The sequence below is a fragment of the Merops nubicus genome, unplaced genomic scaffold (assembly GCF_000691845.1).
Source record: "Merops nubicus isolate BGI_N331 unplaced genomic scaffold, ASM69184v1 scaffold10621, whole genome shotgun sequence".
NCBI classification, from domain to species: Eukaryota; Metazoa; Chordata; class Aves; order Coraciiformes; family Meropidae; genus Merops; species Merops nubicus.
The window spans coordinates 81096-81433 of NW_008586234.1; the positions used below are offsets into that span (position 1 = coordinate 81096).

Below are 338 nucleotides of genomic sequence, written 5' to 3' on the forward strand. Positions count from 1 at the left end.
CCCCACTCTCCCCCAACACTCCACTCCCCGCACACGCCGGTCCCTGCCCAGCCCCGACCACACCCCTGCACACGCACATTGTTCACAAACACCCCCAGGAAAGGTGCACTAATCCCCCCATGCCCACTACACAGGCTGCCTGCATCCCCCAGCACCCCTCGCTTCTCCGTTCATACCTATCCACCCTGGTGGGAAGCCCACACCAGCCCTCAGCCACCCTCTGCACCCATCTGGGACACTCCTACATCCCCCCCAGCCTGGACAGAGATGGGGACACCCTCAGCCAGCCCCCCCGAGCGAGGGACACAGCCACGTCTAGCCAGAAGACAGACACACCA

At 64.5% G+C, this 338-nt stretch overlaps 1 protein-coding gene across 1 annotated transcript in view; it reads right to left on the reverse strand.

The window, feature by feature from the left end:
• DCX (doublecortin) overlaps positions 1-338 on the reverse strand; it is a 67848-nt gene that overhangs the window by 65194 nt on the left and 2316 nt on the right. The window lies entirely within an intron of this gene.